Genomic DNA, 11948 nt, shown 5'->3' with positions numbered 1-11948 from the left:
CGTTCCACAACGGCCATGGTCTCATCTATCGGTGGATTTCCCCACTGATCTTCCCCCGTCTCAGGGAAACACGGCGATCCTGGTCGTTGTGGATCGGTTCTCTAAGTCCTGCCGTCTTATCTCGTTGCCCGGTCTCCCTACGGCCCTACCGACTGCGGAAGCTCTGAGCACCCACGTCTTCCGGCACTACGGGGTGCCCGAGGACATCGTTTCTGATTGGGGTCCCCAGTTCACATCCCGAGTGTGGAAGGTGTTTATGGAACGTCTGGGGGTCTCGGTCAGCCTGACCTCGGGGTATCACCCAGAGAGTAATGGGCAGGTGGAGAGAGTGAACCAGGAGGTGGGTAGGTTTCTGCGGTCATTTTGCCAGGACCGGCCAGGGGAGTGGGCGAGATACGTCCTGACGTATCTGAAATGGCCCAGAACTCACTCCGCCACTCCTCCACCAACATGTCACCGTTTCAGTGCATGTTGGGCTACCAGCCGGTCCTGGCACCGTGGCATCAGAGCTAGACCGAGGCTCCGGGGGTGGAGGAGTGGGTGCAGCGCTCTAAGGAGACCTGGAGGGCCGTCCAGGAATCACTAAGACAGGCGAGTGGACGGCAGAAGAGGAGCGCTGACCGTCACCGCAGTGAGGCCCCCGTGTTCGCACCGGGGGACAGGGTCTGGCTCTCGACCCGAAACCTGCCCCTCCGCCTGCCCTGCCGGAAGCTGCGTCCGCAGTGTGTGGGGCCATTCAAAGTCCTGAGGAGGATAAACGAGGTGTGTTATCGATTACTACTTCCTTCGTATTATCGTATTAACCCCTCGTTTCATGTGTCTCTCCTCAGGCTGGTGGTAGCTGGTCCCCTGCAGGACGGTGAGGTTCCGGAGGTCCCTCCGCCCCCTCTGGACATCGAGGGGTCCCCGGCGTACACGATACGGCCCATTCTGGACTCAAGATGCCGGGTGAGGGGCCTGCAGTACCTTGTGGGCTGTGAGAGGTACGGGCCGGAGGAGAGAATATCACCGAAGGTGGCTCCTCTTCCCGTTCGTGTGGTGCTCGGCGGTCGTCGTCGCCGGTCTACTAGCTGCTACCAATCCCTTTTTCCCTTTTTGTTTTGTTGGGTCTAATTGGTTTCACCTGTTCCTTGTTTGGGGTTATTTAAGTTCAGTTAGCCCGCCTGTGTTCGTGCGGGATTGTTTTGCTGTATTTGGTATAGGAGTGTTTCTGTTATTTGGATTGTCCGCTGTACAGCGTATGTGCCTGTGTAGTACATTATTTTGGAGTGTTTTACGCCTGTGTTCGGTGTCACCCTCTTTGTGCGCGGTTATTGTAAGGAATAAAGTGTTTTTTCCCGAACCCTCTGCTCTCTGCACCTGACTCCACACCCATCACTCTACGCATCGTTACATTACCAACATTATTCTAGGGAAGTGAGGCACTGAGCCTACCAAAGATTTTGTGCCTGAGCCTCATTTACATTCTCTATTTTACCATTTTGTTTCATTTCACTTTGTTGTCACTAGCAATAGATTGTATAGCTGTGTCACAGTCCCATTTAAAACTAAATCCATTTTACAATGGCTGTACTTGAACTCAACTTGATTGAGTTGCATAGAAAAGTAGCAGATTCAACATCCTTTTGACTATCTGGAGATATGCCAACACAATCAGTGCTTGTTTACAGTTTGGTGATTTACAAAAACAAAAGTGTTTGGGGTTTCTTGTGCTGTGTGACACATTCCTCACCATATTTACCTTTCACTGCATTTCTCCTCCCCCCTCTGTGTTTGGTGTTTTTGTATCAGTTAGTTTAGTCTGACTGTTGCACCGACTTAAATGTGTGCTGTCATCCTCATCTCCTATTTCATTACATATGGGTGACGGCCCAACGGATTGGTCAACTCAACCTATTCCTCAATCTGATTAACTAAACTGAGGCTAAACTGAGGCTGAGGCTGATTAACAAAACCTCCATTCTTGTCCCACATATTCTTAAGATTTTTGACACTATGTTTAGTGACAATTGGTTTTCCAATTGGCCATTGCAAGGTTTTGTCAACTTCCTCACAAAATTGGAAATCACATTTTTCATTATGCTGCATAATGGAATGTATTGCCATTGAAATATGATGACAATCCCAAAATGCATTTTTGTCCCCCCCCCCCCACACACACACAGAAAATTTGAGTCTTAACTTTCTGATCGTTCACAACATCCATGCCACCCCCATACAATTTATGCTTCAGATTTGGTGGTTCAAGAGCCTTATTTTAATTTATCATCTGTTGTGTCAAATGATTCTTATCTATGCATTTATCAGTACGGTCAACTCCACAGTTAACGCTGATCACCCCAGACAACAGTGTCACTATCAGTACAGTCAACTCCTACTTTAGCACTAGGTCCACCCTTTACCAGTTCTTCCACCAACACCAGATCTCTGCAACAAACTCCCTTCCCTAATTTATATTTTATTCCAGTATATTGTTGTTAAATCATTATTATATAGGTTAGATCTATGGATAGTATAGCCTATAATTGCCTGTGAAACAGGTAGGCCTACCTCTTATTTCTTAAATAGGCTCGAACACAAATCCCTCTTGTTATAAAGTCAAATTAAAATGAAGACCCCAGTGAGTAATCCCAACCCCACTTTATTTCAGCATCCGGATGAGTTGTTTCTATTTAAGCCAATATGTAATTTCTAGGCCTATAGTGCAGGGCTAGGCAACCATGGGCCTGGAGTGCCGCAGACCATTCATGTTTTTGATTTACCAACCTGGAACAGCGGGTGTGTTGAATTTAAGCAATCACTGAACTGATCAATTAGCTCAGTTGGTCAGGTGTGGTGCCTAGTTGGAACAAAATCCTGTAGTACCTGCTGCGCTCCAGGAACAGAGTTGCCTATCCCAGCTATAGAGCCCCAAAGTGGCGGTGTCATAATACCCGAACAGGGAAATGGTTCTAATTGTTTTTCCACCATTTATTTTTCCCCTTAAGGAATTTTAGAAACACTTAAGGCCTGTGTTTTGTATAGGCTTACCCTGGCATGATGTTTTGATAACCATTTAAATCACTCTTGGACAAGGTGACTTTCATCAATATATTCGGGTCTATTTACTCTCAGATTCTAAAATGCTAATTAGCATCAAAGTAGACAGGCAAGACTACAAATCCCTGCAAGCTCCTGCACGTCATCTCTAGCTGACCTTTGCAAACAGGTATATTGTGTCAATTTAAAACTTGCACAAAACAGTTCACAGAATTGTCAATTTAAAGAAATGTATTCATTACTACATTTTGCTAACATTAGATATAGTTAATCAAGAGATTCTTTCCTGTGTCTCGATTCGGCAGTCTCATCCAGATCATTCATGGCATTTTTAGGTCTTTATGATAGCCACATTAGCAGCTAATTAGCATTTAATTTTTAGGGGTAAATACAAGCGAATATATTGATAAGTCAGCTTGTCCTGCTGCTGGGTTGTTGGCCTCCTACGGCCTCCTCCACGTCTCCTGATGTACTGGCCTGTCTCCTGGTTGCGCCTGCATGCTCTGGACACTACGCTGACAGACACAGCAAACCTTTTTGCCACAGTTCGCATTGATGTGCCATCCTGGATGAACTGCACTACCTGAGCCACTTGTGTGGGTTGTAGACTCCGTCTCATGCTACCACTAGAGTGAGAGCACCGCCAGCATTCAAAAGTGACCAAAACATCAGCCAGGAAACATAGGAACTGAGAAGTGGTCTGTGGTCACCACCTGCAGAATCACTCCTGTTTTGGGGGGTGTCTTGCTAATTGCCTATAATTTCCACCTTTTGTCTATTCCATTTGCACAACAGCATGTGAAATTTATTGTCAATCACTGTTGCTTCCTAAGTGGACAGTTTGATTTCACAGAAGTGTGATTGACTTGGAGTTACATTGTGTTGTTTAAGTGTTCCCTTTATTTTTTTGAGCAGTGTAGATTCTACAGACCCTAGTGAGTAATCCCAACACTACTTTTACTTTGGCACCTAGAATAGTTTTCTCCCTATAAACCAATATGTATTTCATATACAGTGTATTGCATTGGAGGCATTTATTTGACCTTGGAACATGTGTTGACCCCCAAACTGAATGCAAATATTACTTAAATATGAAGAACTGTGAGTCATGGATGATCTGGAGTCAGAACTGAGGGCGCCTGGAGAAGAACAGGGCGAAAATGAGTCTTCAGATGACGATGAATCAATCAACAGAAAACGAATCAAGAAGCCAAACCTTCCCCTGGAGCCTCCTTTACTTAAAGGTCATTTATAAAATGGAGTGTGTAGAAGAATATGTGAACCCTTGAGTAAGCTAAACCAGCTAGTTAGCTAGTTCAAGCTGCTGTTTACTGACAAGTACTACATACACTATATATACACAAAAGTATGTTGACACCCCTTCAAATTAGTAGATTCGGCTATTTCAGCCACACCTGTTGATGACAAGTGTATAAAATCGAGTACACAGCCATGCAATCTCCATAGACAACCATTGGCAGTAGACTGGCCTTACTGAAGAGCTCAGTGACTTTCAACGTGGCACCACCATAGGATGCCACCTTTCCAACAAGTCAGTTTGTCAAGTTTCTGCCCTGCTAGAGCTGCCAACTGTAAGTGCTGTTATTGTGAAGTGGAAACATATTGGAGCAACAACGGCTCAGCTGCGAAGTGGTAGCCCACAAGCTCACAGACAACTGCCGAGTGCTGAAGCGCATAGCTCGTAGAAAGCATCCTCAGTTGCAACCCTCACTACCGAGTTCCAAACAGCACAAGAACTGTTCGTCGGAAGCTTCATGAAATGGGTTTCCATGGCTGAGCAGCCACACACAAGCCTAAGATCCCAGAGCGCGGTTCCAAGCGTCGGCTGGAGTAGTGTAAAGCTCGCTGTCATTGAACTCTGGAGCAGTGAAAATGCATTCTCGGGAGTGGTGAATCACTCTTTAACCATCTAGCAGTCCGACGAACGAATCTGGGTTTGGCGAATGCCAGGAGAACACTACCTGCCCGAATGCATAGTGTCAACTGTAAAGTGGAGGCGGAATAATGGTCTGGGGCTGTTTTTCATGGTTTGGGGTAGGCCCCTTAGTTCCAGTGAAGAGATCTTAGCCTTACAGCATACAATGACGTTCTAGACGATTCTGTGCTTGCAACTTTGTGGCAACAGTTTTGGGGGAAGGCTCTTTCCTGTTTCAGCATGTCAATGCCCCTGTTTATTTATTTATTTTTATTTATTTTATTTATTTTACCGTTATTTTGACTGAGAACACATTCTCATTTGCAGCAACGACCTGGGGAATAGTTACAGGAGACAGGAGGGGGATGAATGAGCCAATTGTAAACTGGGGATTATTAGGTGACCGTGATGGTTTGAGGGCCAGATTGGGAATTTAGCCAGGACACAGGGGTTAACACCCCTACTCTTACGATAAGTGCCATGGGATCTTTAATGACCTCAGAGAGTCAGGACACCCGTTTAACGTCCCATCCGAAAGACAGCACCCTACATAGGGCAGTGTCCCCAATCACTGCCCTGGGGCATTGGGATATTTTTTAGACCAGAGGAAAGAGTGCCTCCTACTGGCCCTCCAACACCACTTCCAGCAGCATCTGGTCTCCCATCCAGGGACTGACCAGGACCAACCCTGCTTAGCTTCAGAAGCAAGCCAGCAGTGGAATGCAGGGTGGTATGCCCCTGTGCACAAAGTCCATACAGAAATGGTTTGTTGAGATCGATGTGGACGAACTTGACTGGCTAGCACTGAGCCCTGACCTCAACCCCACCGGGATGAATTGGACCGCCGACTGCCAGCCAGGCCTAATTGCCCAACATCAGTGCCCGACCACACGAATGCTCTTGTGGCTGAATGGAAGCAAGTCCCCGCAGCAATGTTTCAACATCAAGTGGAAAGCCTTCCCAGAAAAATGGAGGCTGTTATGTCAGCAAAGGGGGGTACAACTCCTTATTAATGCCCATGATTTTGATGAGATGTTTGACCAGCAGGTGTCCACATACCTTTGGCCATGTAGTGTGTGTTAATGCCCGATTTACTGTTTTCATCTATACATGGGATGCTCTTATTTACCAGTAGCAATGTCTGTTGTTTCATTAGAGACACCCCGTGAGACTGGCTTTCACAAGACCACAAGGAACTGGACTCCTGATACATCCCTGTAGTACAATTGATAACTATTGCTATAAATGCTAAAAATCCAATCTTACTGAAACTTATATCACTTTTTGGCCTATCCCTCTGTACTGGTATGTCTCTACTACTTTCACCACTCCTCCCCTTAACCCATCTTCCTCTCCTTTCTTCACTGCCTCAACATATGACAACATCTGCACTACCCTGGAAACCTCAACCTACCTCTCCTGCATGGGACAATTCTGTCTGTCTGGTTGGTCTCTGGGGAGGAGGCTTTCAAGTTTGTACGTCTGGACGGCTCTATAAGAAAGAAGAGAAAGGTACCCCAGAATGACCCACCCGTCAGCCTGTTGAACAAGCAGATTTCATTAAAAACTGGAGGGAAGCTTGGACTTATGCAACTTTGTGGCAACTTACGCACTACCCTCTGTAGTGCCTTGCGGTCAGAGGCCGACCTGTAAGGCAGTGATGCAACCAGTCAGGATGCTCTCGATGGTGCAGCTGTCAAAACTTTTCAGGATCTGAGGACCCATGCCAAATCTTTTCAGTCTACTGAGGGGGAATAGGTTTTGTCGTGCCTATCTTGGTGTGCTTGGACCATGTCAGTTTGTTGGTGATGTGGACACCAAGGAGCTTGAAGCTCTCAACCTGCACCACTACAGCCCCGTCGATGAGAATGGGGGTGTGTTCGGTCCTCCTTTTCCTGTAGTCCACATTCATCTCCTTTGTCTTGAGTATTCATCTAATTAAGTGTGTATGTGAACATGTTCCGGCTCGCCAGCCAATTATCATATTGATGAAAATCCAGTGTCTGTGTTATGACTAACGTATGATGTTACACTCATTCTGTTTTTTTAGGATTTCTAATTCTTAACCTTCTATAATATGCATTTAATTCTGTAACACAACCATGTCAGTGAATCACAGGAAGATTTTGTCAGAGTTGTCAGATGTTCCAAGGCTGTGACAATTGGCTCAAATCTATTCATGTCTTCAGCAAATTCTTCAACATTTCAATATTTTCCATCTTCTTTTGCTCCTTTAGTGCACACAATCTCAGGAGGAGTTCAAGTTGGAAGATATGAGGAAACGTGAAATCAGTATGTATACTAGGAAGAATATGATTTCGTCAACATCTGAATGCTTTATTCATCATTAGTTGAATGTTTTGGCAATGTAATGTGTCAATTGTGCTTTTCTCTCAACAGTATTTTGACGTATAACAAAGATTTTGCTTTTGATGTGCAGCCAGTGCCCTTGAGGTAAATGAAGATCGATGAACCATCACAATGCAGGCCACTTATTGTCGTACCCAATGTAAATACAGAGTTTTTTGTTTAAGTACACAATAATCAGAACAAATCAGAGCAAATTATGGAGTAAAGCAAACGGTATTACTAAAAATTCAACAATGGCTTCCCCATCTGAATGACCTAATCTCCTAACATCATGCTGAGCCTGTAAATATTCAACAAGTAATCTAATGAATGAAATCTTACATTCAGGAGAATCCTTGCCCCAGGGGAGGAGGAGAACTTGGAGGTAGAAGAAGAGGAGGATGCTGCTACAGGAGCAGGCTCCCCAGAGTCCTTTCCCAACAGAGTACCAGGTAAGTACTCACAAAGTACTTGCAAAGTACTCAACAAATACTGTGTTTTATTTGTAATCTATGGTGTATATAGAGCATTCATAATCATTGGTCTTTATTCTGAATCTGTTGACTGTGTAATTTTGCCATGGTTATTTTTTTTGGCTTTGTGGCCCTGTTTTGAGTGCCTTTGTGATTGCTGTCTCCTCTGTTCCCTGTCTCTCTGCATGGCTTTGTCGCTCTGTCCTCACTGCCTGCTCCATTCACAGTTTTGCAAGGTATGATTTGGTTGAGAAGTAAGGGGCTGGCATGGGTCTGAATGGGTCTATGTCTTTTTATAGTTTTGTCGTAGCATGAAAATGATTGCCTACTAATGGACAGTTTGTTATTATCAAAAACCCTATCCTACTACTACTAGATAGCTTAAGTTGTTGAATCTACTTTACAAAGTATTTTTTTTATAAGCATTCACCAAAACGTGTATGTCATCTTAGCCTTATCTGTTAGTCAGTCTACAACTTCTTCTGCTGCCTATTATTGTATAAGTAAAATACTGCTGACAGTAATGACTTGAACAAGGATCTGTAAGTATAGACACTGGTTACGTGCCAATGACACCCGATTCCCTATGCAGTGCAATATGGGCCCTGGTCAAAAGTAGTGCACTATAGTAGTGAAATTGTCCCCCTTGCCCATTTTAAACATGTATTGTGTGATTTTTATTTTTGTATTGCTTGTAACTGCTTCGGGTAATGCAAGTTCTTGTGCTGTTAGGGGAATAACCTATGTGTAAATGTAACAATCTGCTGCTGTATTTTTTTGTGTGATCGTTTTGTGTAGTTTCTTAATCATTGTACATAAACTGTATGTGTAAACATGTATACGCAGGGCCCAGCTGTAAAAGAGACCTTGGTCTCAGTCTGTGTTCCTTGTTGAAATCAAGGTATAATAATATAGGGAGTAGGGTTCCATTTGGGACGGTACCATTATCTTGATTTCAGCTGCATTAGTTCTGGGAACGTGGGAATGTTTTCTGCAATTATTGTATCTTTAGAAAGTTACAGCTTTCATGTCTCCAACAGGTACATTGTTGCCACGGTTACCCTCAGAGCCCAGGATGTCGCTGCTCACAATAAAGATTGACAAGATTGGGCTGAAAGATGCTGGGAAATGCATTGATCCCTACATGACAGTTAGTGTGAAAGGTACTAAATGTAGGCTACATTGTTTACATTGCTGAGATGAGTTGCTGACCTTCACATCTGAAATAGTAAGGTCTGAAACAGTCTAGAAAAATGTTCAAATAATTATTTCTGTTGAGTTGACACTTGACAGTACATTTTTATAAATATCATTTATTCCTGCAGAACAGCCCAAGTGAATCTGAACGTTTTGTTTCCCAACAGATTTGAGTGGCATTGATTTGAACCCAGTGCAAGACACACCTGTAGCAACCCGAAAGGAGGCTACATTCACTTCAGCGTAGACATTGAGATCCAGAGACATATCGAGAGACTACCAAAAGGTAGTCAAACGTTCTATTTCTACTGAATTAGTAGTGGGGCCTCTATTTAGCCAGTATCATGTAATATTAAGCTAATACAGTGTCAGTTTATGTTCAAATCCTTGCAGAGGGATTGGGCAGACAATTGTTAATCCTGAATTTTGTTCATGTTCCGGGGGCAGCTATTTTCTCTGAGTTCAAGCACTATAAACCCAAGAAGGGTTTAATAAAAAATAAATAAAAAAAAGATGAAATGTAAAATACAATCATAGAACAGATTAAATGTACAATAACAGAACAGCATGAGTTGCCTATAAGCAGATCACATTCGAGAAATAAAAAGTGTGAAAATGTCATGTCTGAGTGCCTTCACGGGGATATGGTAAACATGTACGCTAGTAAATTCCCTTCGCTGGCCACTTAATGTGCTTTTAATGCATCTCTCAATTAGATTGACAACTACAGTGTGTCAGTTTAACTACAGTAGAGTTTCCCACATAGTGGGTCAGAATCCACATGGTGAGTTGTAGCAAGTTTCTACAGAATAAACAGGTAATTTATGAAAACTTTGGGTGGGATATGTGTGACTGTCTGGGTTCCAACACAAAATGTTTTGCCTTCATGGAAATGGATGAGATCAAACCTGGTCCCATTGTGATCGAGTTGTGTGACACATTTTGTGTTTTCCAGATTAACTTTCTTTAAATGTACTCACTATTTTATTTTAAGATGAAAATAAATTAAATAACTATTTATTTTGAGAATCTCAGATTTTAGCTATTTTTGGTGGGGGTGGGGGGGGTTCTGGTTCAGTCTGCCCTTTGAGTATACCGTTTGAATGAATCACTTATTTATGCTATCGGATGTCAGGTACAAGAAGCCTACTGACTTCAAGAGGAAGAAGCTCCAGCTCCTGACCAAGAAGCCACTCTATCTCCACCTCCACCAGACGTTGCACAAAGATTAATAACCGAGGTCACAGAGTAGAGCACATCAAGAAAGCAGCAGCGCCACAGAATTCCACTGTAGTCATCAGACATCCAGTAAAGTTTGGTGTAGCGACTCCCTATCCGCCTCCACTCACATCAACAATACTAAACCCAGCAGGCCCAAATGCCACAACCTCAACTCTGTGATAGGACGGCCCTGGATGACACATATTAACTACAGCGGTGACAACACACTACTGTATAATGCTGCTTCGTAACCCAGTGGGAGGTGGGAATTTACCAGTTGTGAAGTCGTAAATACCAGTTGGATGCATTCAACTTGTTGAGAAAAGATCATTTGGCTAATGGCCAACAAGCTGCCTAAACCATAAACTAAAAGCTATCATGCTGGTAAACAAATGAGTGTTAAAAAACATATTAATAGATTGCTTTTTATAAAGAATGTTTTGTTGCATTTAATTGCAGAAAAATGCTGTTATCCAGGTCATTTCCTAAATGGTGACGTCAGAGGTCAGCATGTGGGAGAAGTGGGAGCTCAGGATGATGTATGAGTTTCCCACTAGTAATTACCAGTTGGAGGGCCTTTCAAATGGTAAATTCCCACTTGGTTACAAAACGCAGTATTTGACCCCTCTGGTGCCAATTAGCGATCACTTTTTTTCTCCTCTCTGCATGATGCTCAATGGAAAAGAAGAGTTGAGTTAGCAATTGGTACTGTATGTCAAACAACCAGCCTCGTCTTTAGTCTTCCTCTGCCTTTCCCTTTGGGGATGAAAGAGGATCAACATGATCATAGGTGCTCAAGCGGTCTATTGATGATGTCATATCCTGGTGCTGACACTGCCACAGTGAAAATATATAACTGCCCTGTTCATTTACTTACATCCTTATCCCTGATCTGGCGTTATTTAATAGGTAAAAGTAATATATTGGGATATTTGCTTCAAGGATGGGAGGAAGGATGCATATTTTTTAGCATTCAAAAATGATTCTGAGATGCTATGATGTCATCCTGTTATAAAGGGAGTTGAAAAGGATGCTGCATGTAACTGAAGTTGACTTTTACCTTTGTTTTGAATGCTGTTCCCATCAAGGACACACTGGCTAACCACTATTAAAACATTGTCTCCATTTTATTCATATTTTTTTTGTAATGGCACTAACTGAATACACTTATGGTGCTTTCAAGACAACTGGGAACTCTGAAAAGAATTTGGTCAAATCATGACGTCAGTGATCATCGGGTCGAAAAGTCAGAGCTCTAGAAAGGTGCCAGAGTTCCCAACGTGGAATTCCGAGTTGGATGACTTAAAAGATTTCTCCCAGTCGGGGCTTGTTTTTTTCAGAGTTCCCGGTTGTCTTGAACACACCGAAGTCGGATATTTCTGAGTTCCCAGTTGTTTTGAACACGGCATTAAGAGACACTAATCAGTGCATATTATTGTGTGTGCTGTACGACAGGGTTGACGATTGTCAATACAGTGTTGTGCTTTTGGTAACAGGTTGTGATAAAATGAACATTTATCATTGGACTGACAATTTACACTGCTTTCATTTTTAATAAACAAAATGCTGTTTGAATAGTGGTCCTTCTTTACACTTACTAAAGGAGCGAAACCTAACATGTCAAATTTTCACTGGGCTTGTTTGACATTGCAGGTGACTGCTGACTGATATATAAATGACCTTGCATCATAAAATAAACGACTCATTATTTGTAGATCAGTTAGTCATAATGA

The 11948-nt window shown here is 43.1% G+C and overlaps 1 long non-coding RNA gene and 1 pseudogene across 1 annotated transcript; both read left to right on the top strand.

The window, feature by feature from the left end:
* The first annotated feature begins 7375 nt into the window (after positions 1 to 7375).
* Positions 7376 to 9306, top strand: LOC129847315 (axin interactor, dorsalization-associated protein-like; annotated as a pseudogene).
* Positions 9307 to 9707: 401 nt separating this feature from the next.
* On the top strand, positions 9708 to 11790 carry LOC129847314 (uncharacterized). Its single transcript, XR_008758400.1, has 2 exons — positions 9708 to 9924; positions 10130 to 11790. It is a non-coding gene; the product is annotated as an uncharacterized LOC129847314 (long non-coding RNA).
* The last annotated feature ends 158 nt before the right edge of the window (positions 11791 to 11948 follow it).

The sequence above is a fragment of the Salvelinus fontinalis genome, unplaced genomic scaffold (genome assembly GCF_029448725.1).
Source record: "Salvelinus fontinalis isolate EN_2023a unplaced genomic scaffold, ASM2944872v1 scaffold_0770, whole genome shotgun sequence".
NCBI lineage: Eukaryota > Metazoa > Chordata > Actinopteri > Salmoniformes > Salmonidae > Salvelinus > Salvelinus fontinalis.
The sequence above is the reverse complement of the archived record's forward strand: the minus strand, read 5'-3'. Positions and strand labels throughout refer to the sequence as shown.